General features: G+C 31.4%; 1 protein-coding gene across 1 annotated transcript in view; it reads left to right on the plus strand.

Moving 5' to 3' along the window:
• The window catches only part of LOC144850822 (kelch-like protein 11), a 30416-nt gene extending 17561 nt beyond the window's left edge, over window positions 1–12855 (plus strand). Inside the window, exon 2 of the mRNA XM_078708287.1 lies at window positions 9970–12855. The gene's annotated coding sequence lies outside the window, so the exon portion shown is untranslated. The remainder of the gene's footprint in view (window positions 1–9969) is intronic.
• The last annotated feature ends 485 nt before the right edge of the window (window positions 12856–13340 follow it).

The following is a 13340-nucleotide window of genomic DNA, read 5'->3' on the forward strand; positions in this document are numbered from 1 at the left end:
AAGTGTGATGTGCCCAAATATGGTAGTGATATGTTTTTATATGGTAGTAATATGACATCATGTCCATATTTGGGCACATCACATTTTGAAAGTGTAGACAAAGCTTAAATTATATGAGAAATAAGAATGATTAATAAACAATTTTTAGTATTGAAATTATACAATAATTTATTGTAAGGGTGAGATAAACAATAGAGCTACGAAACAGGATACTAATAAATTATCAGCAACTTAGTGGGTCAATTAGTCATCTATTGTTTTTATCAGCAACTTAGTGGGTCAATTAGTCATCTATTGTTTGTGTATTAATTTAGTGTATTGATTCGTTGTCATGGCACCTAGCATTCACCCAATATTACTGTGACAGATTCTTGTTAATATCAAAGTCATTATATGACAGATTTCAAAATGCTTTGTGTTGTTATGACTACAGAAGCAAATATTCCAGATTTCTGTTTCAAATTTTATTAGTATTTATTTGGCAATGAAAAATTACACAATGAGAAATAGAGATTCAATCCGACAAGCAATTAATGTATTGATATCTGTATTCAGATAAATTCCAATGTAAATATAGCAAAGTATGTTCTTATTATTAGCTTACAAATGAGAAAATAACAACTTCAATATATGTAGGTCAGGCATGATCTAGTACACATACTACATGATTGAATTTATTCTTAATAAAAGTCTAGAAATGCAATTAATTGCAGACTACTTCTTTGGATCAATATTGGGCCTGCGGCGGATTTTAATAAGAGAGGAAAAATGACTTGGGGTAGGAGGCTGTCATACAGTAGCGTAACAGCTATGAGCGCTCACTGGATAAAACCAGGGGCCCCAGAATGCAAGGGGCCCGAGAACACGAGCAGTCCAATGCAACTACCATGAGGGCCCCTTAGGATTGCTAAACCAGTGGCCTTTGCCTATGCGTTACTGCACTGCTGTCAAATATGATATAAGGTCTATTAAGTATAGATTATTCTAAAAGAAAAAATATCTGTAAAACTTGCTGTGTTGCGTTGTTCCAATTGCCTTTTCTTTTTCTGACAATACTAATTGTATGCGTAAAAAAATTGTAACTACATCGGAATCGAACTTCCAACCTCAGCAATTTCGAAGCCGACACCCACCAGCTACGCCAACTCAATTCCATGTTATTTTGTCTAATTGCTGTCTACCATATTCAAAATCTTTTAATACACATTAAAACCGTGTGAACTCGAAGGTGTTTTCTTTCACACTATAACACATTCAATTGTTATTCTATCGGAAGCCAACAAAGACATCTACAAATGTCGATCCCACACATGAAAATCTTATGAAAATTTAATTTATTTTCTAACAATTATAGGTGTTTATGCAAACTTTAAATTCTTACAGGAATTAAATATTGAAAATTAAGAGATATTTTAGGTGTTATTAATGTGTAAATGTAGGTATTATGTTATCGGAAAGCATTTTAATGTGTATTATTTTTTGAAGACACTTTAGTCTACTGTGTGTGTTTGAACTTTAGGTTATGAACTTAAAACATTAGCCAGGGAATAATTTCCATAAGACAAAGAGATGGAACTTTTTGTTGATGAATATGTGAGAGACTTAAAGTGTTTTCTTCCTTTTATTGGTCACAAATAGTAAATAGTATGTAGGTGTCCTAGACAGAGGGAGGTGGAGTAGCCTACACATTTCATATATCCATTGCAGTGATGTAGCCACGAGAAATAAAGTGGTCCGGTTTTTTGCAAGAAAAAAGAACAACGTCATCTGTTCAAGCCACTGGGTTGTCAAAGGCCTTTGTAAAAAAGGATTCAGGTTGAAAACTTACGACCGTACTGGTGGCTACGGCCCTGCATTGTAAACTGTAGTGAAAATTGTTTTTAAAAAAATTTCTGCATTTTTTTATGAAAAGTAAAATTGGCACAGAAAAATGAATTGCTTTACTACACTGATATTTTTCATATTGTGGAATAAAATAATAATAAATCATATCGTTACTTAAATTCAGCATCATTAACTGCACTAATCACAAACAAAACAGTTCTATTCATTGTTCTGTTTTCTAATTAGTCCACTGAGATGTAAACGAGAAGAAAGTCATGAAAGAAATTCCTTCAATGCATTCACCCTGACATAGTTCATTCCTCAGTCTTCATAATACTACTCCGTTCGTTTGATCCATCCTGATTAACAAACTTGTATAAATAGTTTATGTGTTGTGTCGATTCGGTAATGATTATGCATTTCAGTGAACTGTTCGATTAATGCACTGAAGCTGACTTGGAAACAAGTTGAGTGGTCTCAATTTAATTGCAACTCGTAATTTCTTGTTTTGATTTGGGATACGGTGGCTAAGGAAGTGTGCAAAGGTCTTGCGTTGTTAAATTAAGTATTGATTTTTTAAATGGTAAAGTGGTAACGACGATTGCATTCAAAATTATTTATAACATTTTCTTCAGATCTAAAGCTCTGTCTACACTATCAAACTTTATGTGACAAAAAATGTGATGTTGTCATATATGGACATGAAGATGTCATATCACTACCATATTTAAGCATATCACTACCATATTTGGGCACACTTTTTTTTGTCAAACTAGTTTGATAGTGTAGACAGAGCTTTAGTTAAATTTAGTGGCCCATCAAGATCGGCAGAAAAATCAGAATCCAAATTATGCGGTATCATTTTTTATAACCATATTATATTATATAGTATGACATAGGGCCTGTTTCTGCTGCAACTGCTCAAAATACGGTATAAAAATACGGTATAAAATACGGTATTTTTTATACCGTATTTTTCAGTACCCCGTTTCTGCTAACAATACTTCTTGGGTGGTCGTGTTAAATTTCATCCTTTTTACCCAAATTGCCATTCATTTATTTGGTCGATAATTAAAAGTCGCAATAAAGGAAGTTTTACGCCTCACTTTCAACAGGCTAGCCCTAATGATAGAGATGTTGTGAGAGCACAGAAAACATCGTAATGGGGACAAGTAATTCGTTCCCTCCCCGAGTTATTGTCTTTTGCAATTTTGTACTGCTTTCGCAGGCTCTTCAGCTTTGAGTTTACTTGCTTTGGAGACAAGTCTATTCCGTACTCCTGCTTTATTTTTTTAGAAATGTCTTTAAAATGTGGTTGTCCCTTTTATTACCTTTTAGTTGGCCGGACATTTAACTTCCCCTCCTTCCCCACACCCCTTTTCCCCACACAGATTTATATAGTAAATACTGTGACGTCTTCGCTCCACATTTTCGCCGAATATATCTATACACGTGTGTAAAACAGCTCACAGCGACAGAAAATAAAAACACGATGTTGACCTCATGTCGCAGGTAAAAAAATATACGGTATTTTTTATTGGCAGCAGAAAAGGGTACAAAAAATACGGTATAAATTTGTAAATACCGTATTTTATCCACAAATTTTGTGGGGAAAATACGGTATACAAAATACGGTATTTTTTTTATGAGCGCAGTTTCTGCTGCCAAAAAAATACGGTATAAATACGGTATTCAAAAAATACCGTATAAAATACGGTATTTTCTTGGCAGCAGAAACAGGGCCATAGTTAATGCATGTGTGACTTTGTTTTCAGTTACATTTTTATCATGACAATAATTTTTAATCAGTTGCCCTCTGCTACCACATATCAATAAACACAATTAGCTGTTTTTAAGAGCAAAGTTCAAGTTATCAACATAGTTGATATACCGGAATTGAAACTCAAAACTGATCCTACACCCACACAACTTTGAATGGTTAAATGCAAACATGGCGTTGACGAGTTTTGTGGGTTCCTTGTGGCATGGCCTTAAGCCCCTCATATTTTAGTTAATCAATAACATACAATATGTTCTGTGATGTTAAAAATAAACTTACCATCACAATTTTTATATTAATATTTATGTATTATTATAAATGTTTAAATGTCTTTCCCAACACAAGTTTCATTTGGATTGTCCAAATTTGATTATAAATTTGTTCATCTTTGCTGCTAAATTCATTTTTAGACATTTTCTTTCATGTTATTTGATTTTGAAGAAATAAATGTTAATTTGAATTGAAATGTATCAGTAAACAATAAATTAGTATTTTTTTTTTCAATCAATTCCATCGATTGGTCGAAATGACAGCAATAAGAAGCAACATTTTATAACGTATACTGGTTATATAATAATATTTTGTTTATTACTAAAAAGAATAATTCTCTATGGTATGATACACCAGATAATTGAATTGAAAAAAAAAACATGATTACATTATTCTTTAGCTATTTTTAGTTTGTGCATAATTAAGGCCTGTTTCTACTGCATATTCTCAAAAATATGGTATTAAAATATGTTATATTTTATACCGTATTTTGAAGTTAGAAGCAACAGTAGAAGTACTATCTTGGGTGGTCGTGTTAAAATTCATCTGTTTTACCCAAATAACGTAGAAACAAGCTCCTACCTTGCCCGAATTAGAATTTGTTATCTTTGGCGATGTCGTAGCCTCTACTTTCACAATCTCTTTTTGTTTTTTTACTGACTTGTTTGAATGACAAGTCCGCACCGCCCTCCCCCTACTTTCCTTTAAATTTTGCTCAATTACCTTTCTAAATCTGGCTGTCATGTTTGATCCTTTTTAATTTTCCCAAAATGTTTGTTTCCCCAAAAGATTAATTACAAATGTTGTGATGTTGTTCCTTGACTATAGACTATCCATGTGTAAAAAGCTTATCAATTTATAAATACCGTATTTTATCCACAAATTAGGTGGGGCAAAATACGATATATTTTATAAGGTATAATTTTTTGAGCGCCATTTCTGCTGCCAAAAATATACTGTATATGGTTTTTAGAAAATATGGTATTTATGTGACAGCAGAGTCCCTTACTATTATACTGTAGGTAAACAATGTTAAGCATGCTCCTAGACTGTTATCAACATATTAAAAGTTCAATTGTCTATTGTTCAGTATTTATACTCTATCCATTACAACTGAACAATGGACACTTGGTATTTGGTTTAAGTGCTGCTTTTAAACAATTTACCAAAAATAGTTAAAACCTTGTCCAAGTTGTCCCTGATACTTGTAAATAGAAAACCACTTAATGTATAATGGTAATATTGTTAAGCTGTTGAATAAAACGCATATTATAGCAGCTTTATATGTGTATCCTATTACTAGCAATGTATACCAAGTAAATATATAGTTATTATTCAGTAATTATTCATTGGATATTAACATTTTCTTTTCTTTTTTTTTCGTACAATTTTCTGCCATTTTAATTTCAAGTTTTGTGGTCTGTATACTCCAAACTGTACAAAAATAGGTTCATATTTGATCATTCTCAAATACCTGATTCTTATATAATTTGAACATAACTTTTAAAATAAAATGCATATTTATGCTGTACTGGACCTACAGTACCTTAGCAATCATATTTGGCCATATCACTACCATATTTGGGCACATCACACTTTTTTTATCAAACTAGTTTGATTGTGTAGACAGAGCTTTAGATGATAAAAAAAAACTCTCCTCTGAAAATATTGTTAATCCCAAGATAAAAAGTATAGAGTAATTATCGTTGTGATAGATGTCGATTACAGAGCCCTAGAGCAATCATAGATCTAATGCGCCATGAAGATGATTATATCGAAGAGTTATTACTAGCAAGATATTTTGAAGGTTATATCTATCTAGTCAGAAAAGTGCTTATAGCTATAAACCTGGTTATCTGAAGTTGTCATAAAAGCATCATAATATTGTGTATTATACTGGTTGACTGTCTTGGGGTTTATACCAGGTGATATTTCATTTTCATTTTCTTAACTTTGATGATAACCCGGTTAACTGATTGATAATCTTTAAGAACATTGAGTACCAGTTGGTTAACTGTCTGAAGCTTCACCATTATTAGTGAAATTGCTGCATTAACCTAGTTAACTCTTTGCCTAACTAAAACTTTTATAGCATTTTACCATCATTTACCGGTTTAACTGTCTACCAAACATGATAATTCAGATGGTAATCCCTATGTAGGGCTAACTGTATCATAAATTTTACTATAACTGGGTTAACTGAATTCTGGTTAACTCTTAACCGCACTACTCTTTGCATTTAACACATGTCACATAATTTATATTTAAACCTAAATTCGATGACAAATTAAATTCTGTTCTATGAGTCATTTGTGAATCATGTTTTTGACGTGATGTGAATTGTAGTAAAGTCTGGGGTCAGTAGTATTCTTTGCTTTTGTGAAAAAACTTATCCTAAATAAAAATAACCATAAAGAAGAGAGGGAGGGTCAATAAGGCAATTCTATATCAAATGAATCAGACATGGGCCTGGTATGAAATTGTGTACATCCTATAAATGCACACATGTACCATATGTAAACAAGACATCATATTATTGAAGGACAGCTGAATCAAGCCAACTGACCAACTGACCATTAAGCTTTGGTACAGTAGGTAGGGCAAAGTCAATAAATCAACCAAATTAATTTTACATCCGAAATAAATATGTTTTCGCGCCGCTCCTTTAGGCAGTTATATTCAAGAGAATGGAAGCATTTGGAAACAGGTAGTGTTACCTACCATGCGGTAGCTTATAGTTTACTACGGTTAAAAATGGGTATGTGGAAACTCCGACTGGGCATGCGCACACACCAACGAATATGGATATGAATGTGTAGCAGTAGTTATTGTCAGATGAGCGGTGTTTTTTGTAAGAAATATTTCTTGTTTATATACGGTAATCATATATTGAATGATACGTACAGTACACTTAATACTTTACTGTATCGGTGAAGAGGAATTGTTTGAAGAATTAGGCCCTACTATATATTAATTTGTTTTAATATGATATAAACACTTTTTGTTAATCATCATTTTATTACAATAATAAATAATTAAATTGAACTAATGAATATTTAAATAAATATGCATCTCATAGTCATTTGACAGTCTGACTATAATACATTCATGATATTATACAGATGACAATTTCTTTTTTTCCACAATTGACAAATTAAAATATGTCGCCATAGGCATTTAATACTATACTTGTCAACATCATAGGATGATTTTGCTCGTAAACTTGGTTACTAGTCAAAAATAAAAAGGTGGATTAATCAAGCAAATTAAAATTATACCCAAAGGTTAAATAATCTACATACTATACTGCTACTGACTATAATGTTTCTTTTCAAAGTTTCCATTTTTTCTGCCGATGATACTAAATGTTAGCAATTTTGCAAGTAAAAACCTGTTTTGTTTTTTTACTGTATTATCATGGGCGTGTTTCCGCCAAAACACATTTTTTAATCAATAAAGTGCGCATGATCAGTCATTACCAAACAATCAGGTGCCCAATCACATCCCAAAAATTAGTCCTTTAGGTCAAAGTTTAAAAATTATCACATTTATCTGATAATTATCTGATTTGAATGAGATAATTATCGTTTAGTTTTTCTCGCGTAGAATCCGTTAAACCCCGTTTCCACATCGGTTAATTTTTGGCTGCGGAAATAGTTAACCCTCTCATTTACAAATCTTTGGTTTTAGCAACGGTCCTCAGTTATATCATTGCTAATTTTGTCTAAAATTTGTATTTTAATTTATACTTTTTGTGAAAAAACAATACTTCCAATACTGTTCTTAAAAATGTACAAACCAGCAATTATTTTATAGTGTACAGTACCCTTCCATGTGTGTGGTATGAGTGTGTATTTATACATACATAGGGTCAAAACATACACTGTATAATTAGCCCACTGAGATCCCAGTGTAATAGCTCTTTACAATGTATTGTGCCTAGATTATACTGGGAAAGAGAAAAGTAAAGTGGTCTGTCAGAAACCAGCTGAGATGGAGATAGAATAATTTAATATTAATAGGAATGTCATGGTATTAAATTTAACTGTCTATAATAAGGTCAACTAGACATTAAACTCTTGCACCAAGATGAGTTTGGTGATCCACGTATAGTATAGGTCTACCTGCCAACAAAATCGCTATCGCACAAGAATAATTTTCTAACCGTTTTCAAATATAGAAAAATGTATACAATTATGTAATTTTTCCTAATGATGTTCAGCATAAAGAAGACTACTTGAACTTTGAACTATTGATTTTAATTTACATAAGTGCTTTACCAGATTAGTATTTCAATAGGTTGTCTATAACAAAACATTTTAAAATTATTTATGTTTTTCATTTCTATAAACTTACTGATATTCTACAATTTTCTTATTCTACAATACATGAGTGTTTACTATAGGAACTTTATTAACGTTAAATTGGCCATTCACAGAATGTTGTTGTGTTACAACCCATCATTCGTCATTAAAAGTGTCCTTTTAACAGTGTTGTCCCCTGGTAGCTGTTTGATTTTAGAACAAATACGACTAAAAGAATGCTTGAAATGTGTTTGTGAGGTGTGGTAAAGACACATGGATTTAAAGATAATCAACTGAAATATTAAAGAACAATCATGGTATATATATAGATGAGTTTCTCGGAATAACCTTTGACCTAAACGTGCTAAATAAGTTGTTTTGATGTGCGCCTAATGTTCATCAAAGATATGTAAGAATGTCTACGTTAAATGAGATTTTCTTCCTTGCAAGAAAAAATTAATCCTGTTTATGATAAAATGTCCACCTAATACATTGTCTATCTTTGTTTAAATGTTCCAATTGATGAGCAAAACCCTAAAAAATGTATAGAACAATTCAATACGTTCAATTTCCAACACATCTAAATTTAAACTGAATTGAAACATAGATAAATTATTATTGTGCCATTATATCAGATGTTTTGCTTATATATTTATGAACCCCGTCTCATAATGTTTGTTTTGTTAAAATTATAATTACTATCTTTTTAGGGACCACATTGGAATTAAGTTGTTTTACTTTAAACGACTTTTAAATGTGTTTTCCCGTGCATCGTCAGACTTCATTAATCCCGCCATTTGCTTTTTTGATGTATTTTAATATTTAAGGTGATAATGTATATTATTGATGTATTTTATAATGTTATGTATTGAGATGCCAAATAAATGAAAGAAAGAAAGAATAGATTCAAATTCTGCATATAAATTATAATTATTTTCACTTAATTCAATCTTTGTTGAAACATTTCGTAAGCTGTTACGAGCTTTCAAGATTACCCAGTCCAATCGGCTAAGCCATTATTGACTAGAACAATCTTCAGGGAGTTTTCTTAGCTGGATTATCTAAGAAGTTATTGGATTTTGGTCGCTTTAGGGAGTTTGTATCTGAGGATACATTTTAGAAATGATTGGATTGCGGAATCCGTTGGGAATTGAAGATGTTGGTTTGCGACATTAAGAGAGTTCCCATTGGGCATGAATTGGTAATATTCACGGAATTAGCATTAATGTTATTAAATGGATTCCAATGAATAGAAGGCGAATGGATCGTTTTAATTGGAAGGTTTTGAGAGGTGACGCTTGTTACGGTCTCTTGGATCCGATGTCGTGGTAATTCCAACAAGTTTTAAGGTTGGATTGATTCGATAGTGTTTATACTTTCCACAATCTTTGCATAAATTATTTGTGAAATAACAATTTGCTTTCCACTTGACACATTTCTGGATAACCATTCAAATATATTAATAGAGCCAACTCCTAAAACAACTTCGGTTGATCCGTATGCGTCCTCCAAATTTGGAAATGGCACTCCTAAAATAAAGCTTGGTTATAATAATAATATAGATTTCTATAGCGCACATACCACTCAAGAGTGCTCAAGGCACATGGTTCCAACTCACGGATGCAATGTAAGGACTTAAGTGCAACACAAGCAAGTTGACCAATAACAGTTTGGATAATCCATCACTTGTGATTGGTCAAATTTCTTGTGTCGCGTCCTAGTGGGAACCAAGCATTACTAAGATGTTGGCAACAGGGTTGATTATATTTTCTTCATTTTTTTGTTTTTCAGAATGATCGAAAGCAAATTGGTCTTGCGAGAATTAAATAGAGGGCAGCATTAGACATGAACATACTGATGCAAGCGGAAATTATATTCAACCAACCAGTCCTTGGCCAAGATTAATAACAGAAGTTTTTATCGCATTTTATTTTATTTACTGTAAAGTTTCCATTGTGTGTGAACATATCATGAATGTATCTTACTCTCTGTCTACACTATCAAACAACAAAATATGATGTGCCCATATATTGACATGATGACATCATATCACTACCATGTTTGGGTATACCACTACCATATTTGGGCGCATCACACATTTTTGTCAAACTTGTTTGATAGTGTAGACAGAGCTTTATAATATAAAGTGTGTTTCTGAATGCAGGGTTTAATCTTATTTTTAGATAATATAATTATTTAAAATTTGTTTATGTGAACATAAAAAGTAAAGGTTTTTTGTTGAATTTAAAATGAACTATTATAGAATTAAAAACTTGAAAATATTGAAACTTCTTAATAAAAGCATGGTACAACTTAAGTATGTACTACACGAAGTCAAAATCTTTAAAAAACTTGGGAACCTTTTAAAAAATCAGAATGTTGTGAATCTGTCGGAACATTTTTAACATTATAAAAATATCTTGTTTTGATTAAATTTCTCAGGTTTTTTTTTAGGTACAGTACAGTACTTGATTAACAAAGAGCTCAGTTGTTTTTATTTTCACTTTTAAATAGAAACCAATTTCATTTAAAAGCTTAATTTAAACCAGTATATTCTAATTTTAGATTGCTTTCTAGTTAAATTATGAAAACGTACCAATTTCAATCTCTCCACTTCACAAACATAATCTGTTTTTCATCATTGGCTAGACACTGAAGTCGATTCTTTACAATGACAATAATGTGTTGTTTCCTGGCTCTGCCACAGGTGGGGAACATCTGGTAAAACACCCATGGAATCACCTCTCCTTGTTTTAATACAGTATTGAAATTGAACTTGACTGATGGTTGAATTCTTAAATGTTAATGGATTGATCACATGTTGTACGACTAATTCATGTTGTGGTAATATCACAATATACTACCTTAGATATAATGAACTCTTCATAATCGGAGCAAAGTCATTACTTTACATTTCGATCTTTTTGGAATGATCATTAAAAATGACAATAATTCCACAGGCAGACAATAAAACTCATGGAATTAATAATGTATGTTGATGAGATAAAAGTTAATGAAATGTTCTAAAATCTTGTTACATTTCTATCTTTTTCTAATGATTATCAAAAATGACAATATTTCCACATGCTGACAATAAAACCCATGACATTAATAATGTATGTGGATGAGATAATAGTTAATGAAATGTCCTAAAATCTTGTTGTTGACTATGGTGGTAATGTTTGTCCCTTGTATTGATTGTGTTAGGATCAGCTGTTTGTAATCCAAGGTCTTGTGGCAGCCAACAATCAATAACAAATACTGTATAGGCCATCTAAAAAATTGCATATTATTCTAAATTGAATCTATTAATATCTCGTTCATTGTTTTTATGAACGCCCACGAGGTCCAGCCTCCTACCAGCAATATACCTTTTCAATAATACACATACTCATAAAATACATGTTTATGGTCCTAAAGTCGTATTTGATACCCTTTCCTTTCATCACAATAGTCTAATTTTAAATATATTTACATTTTTTTTACTTGCATGTTTTATGAACCACCCACTGCTTCTACCAGCAACTTAACCTTTTCCATTATTACAATTAAAATACTAAATTTAAGTAGTATATATTTGTTGACGATCGTAACTGCTTTTATGTCATTTGTTGCTGATCTAAAGCAATGTTATGGCGTTTTCCTTTGATCTGAATCAAGCATATGAATAAAGTCAATTACTAATTTGCATAGTGGAGCTATAGCTTGGTGGTTAACATGCATGCCTTCCAATCCCAAGGTCCAGGGTTCGATCCTGACCTAGTGCCAGAACTCTTTCAGCTCCAGTCCCTACGCCTATATTTTATAAGCATGATACAATAGTTTATCCATTCTGTTATTGCCGAGTTACTTGCTGTTGGATGCGTATGCAATTTAAACAAATACAGTAAATAGATAAATTGAAATATTTTTAGTACCATGGCTTCCTAGTAGCAATTTTAGTTTAATTGTCCAATAATAATATGGATCCTTTGAACATTGAATTTCAAATTTGCATGATTTTGTTAGTACCCACTTGGGTGGGAAAATACAGGTAGGAGACTTATATTTTGAACAAACTCCAACCATGTTATTGATGTGAAATGATTGAAAATACAATTTATGGTACTATCATAGGCATTAAAGTCCAAAGTCAAGGAAAAACCAATCCTTTTGAAATATTATACTATTTTTGTGGGCAAGTTCTTAGAGAACGATTAACATATTCATTGTTGTAACTATAAATACACAAGGACCTGGTACGCTATTCAACTTGTGTGAATAACCTGTACACACTACAAACATCAATAACAAAAAAACGTACGAATGCTAAGGTCGTTTATCGTGTTTGTCATGTAAACGAGACCCATTGTGTCAAAAGAATACATGTTATGTTTTGAGAGAGAAACTTGGTATCTATTATTTTGATTCAAGTTCTTTGTTAATTTATCACCAGTATTTAAATTTTATTGATATGTTTTCGATGTAATGAAACCAGTGAGAACATTTATTGCGTTTGATAGTAACAGATGAAAGAAAAGAAATTTATTTCAGCATTTGTGTTGATCAAGCTCAAACAAGTATACTGTAATATTAATATATGTTAATTTTATTTAACCATTCAAAAACACAAATATTCTTTGTAACAAATTACCAATATTAAAAGAAAACTTCTCTAATATGAATTAAGATATACTAGTAGAGCAACATTTAAAATCACATATATTATGTTATAACATTGAAATATCCAAATTTGAATATGTTGAGTGAAAAAATATATACAATTTATATAATAAATTCAATTTTATTTTCATAAAATACATCAATATGTAATAACAAATACATGAGAGTTTTTTTAAGTAGAATGCACTTTCTTCTTGTAGTCTGGAGAAATTTTAATAATCATGTTTAAATGAGCAAAAACCATAAAAATAATGTCCGATAACAAATGAAAAGAAAAGAAATGGCATTTAAATGTTTTACACTAGAAGATAAATCGACATGTTATATAAATTTAATATAATTGTGATTAAACTAGAAAATTTAAGATAGTGCTGTTCATTCAAAGTTAATAAATGATGTGAAAGCTAATGTACAAGTTGGAATGCAAATGCATTTAATAACAGTTACACAATTGCAATATACTTTTACGCTTAAAATAGATCTTAAAAAGTGAGACATCG

The sequence above is a fragment of the Antedon bifida genome, chromosome 8 (assembly GCF_963402885.1).
Source record: "Antedon bifida chromosome 8, ecAntBifi1.1, whole genome shotgun sequence".
In the NCBI taxonomy this organism is placed as follows: Eukaryota; Metazoa; Echinodermata; class Crinoidea; order Comatulida; family Antedonidae; genus Antedon; species Antedon bifida.